This window comes from Penaeus monodon, chromosome 33 (genome assembly GCF_015228065.2).
Source record: "Penaeus monodon isolate SGIC_2016 chromosome 33, NSTDA_Pmon_1, whole genome shotgun sequence".
Taxonomy (NCBI): domain Eukaryota; kingdom Metazoa; phylum Arthropoda; class Malacostraca; order Decapoda; family Penaeidae; genus Penaeus; species Penaeus monodon.
In genome coordinates this window covers 31,963,094-31,964,218 of record NC_051418.1, presented here as the reverse complement: position 1 = coordinate 31,964,218, position 1,125 = coordinate 31,963,094, and the positions used below count along the sequence as shown (strand labels likewise).

The following is a 1,125-nucleotide window of genomic DNA, read 5'->3' as shown; positions in this document are numbered from 1 at the left end:
TAAATTACAATAATGAGATTAGAATACACAATTACAAAGAAAATATAGTATAAGACATAAAAACAAAGAGTACTAGATGGTCTTCTCAAATTATTGCAAAACAAAAGGTGGCAGGAATGAATAGTACAAAATGGAAAAGAAAACAGACAAGATGGAATAACAGAAGAACCTGATTGTGTTGGAAAGAAAATTATGCAGTGAATAAATAATAAAAGCAACTGGCTAATTACCAGTTTGATCACAACAATTAATTAGGGATCTATATTTCACTGTGAAACTGAAAGATCTAAAACAGAGCACATAAATGTAATACACACATAAACACTCTCAGTCTAGCTCTCACTTATTCTCTCTCTGTGTGCAAGTGTGTGTTTTTGCCACTGAAGACCTAAATATGCATTTTATACATTCTCTAACACTTCTCTTCCTGGTTCAATGCTCACTTTAGTAAAAATTAAAATATATTAATATCAGTAACTAAATTTTTCTTTTTACCTCTTTATAATTCTTTCAGTTATGATATAAATCTCATATTTAACATATATTAGAGGCTATTACAATAAATAAATACATATGCTGACTACTTACCAATATCTGGAAGGACAAGTAGTCTAATCCAGACATTTATGAATATTCAATTAATACACCAGATCAGTAAGACTCAATTTCTAGACCTAAAATTGAAATCAAATATTCTATATCTACTATACTTTTTATGAGGGAATATAAACACTAACTGCTTGAGAAGAGACATCCCTGATGGTTTCCACTTGATTCTAGCAAAAATAATGGCATTTGGATCATCTATTGACCATGATTCATGATTCATATGATTCATCATGCAAACTTTACTCTGATATTCTCTGATGTTTAATTATATTAATTAATCCTTCCCATTTGGATTTACCACACTAGCTTCATTCTTTTCAGCTTTCATTAATAAAGCTTTCTGCTTTCATACTACACTAAGACAGTTCATCTGCAAAATACAATCCAAAGGAATATTCTACTATAACAAAGGTTTTATAATAACCACTAGCTTAAGGATAATCAAACACTAATAAGTATCCGTGTGACAAGAACAAGGGGGTGCACACTGTCATCCATGCATCAATAGGCTTTCCT

At 30.4% G+C, this 1,125-nt stretch overlaps 1 protein-coding gene across 1 annotated transcript in view; it reads right to left on the bottom strand.

Moving 5' to 3' along the window:
• Nucleotides 1-1,125, bottom strand: part of LOC119593922 (coiled-coil domain-containing protein 103-like) — a gene marked incomplete at its 3' end in the record, with an annotated part of 9,343 nt that overhangs the window by 7,223 nt on the left and 995 nt on the right.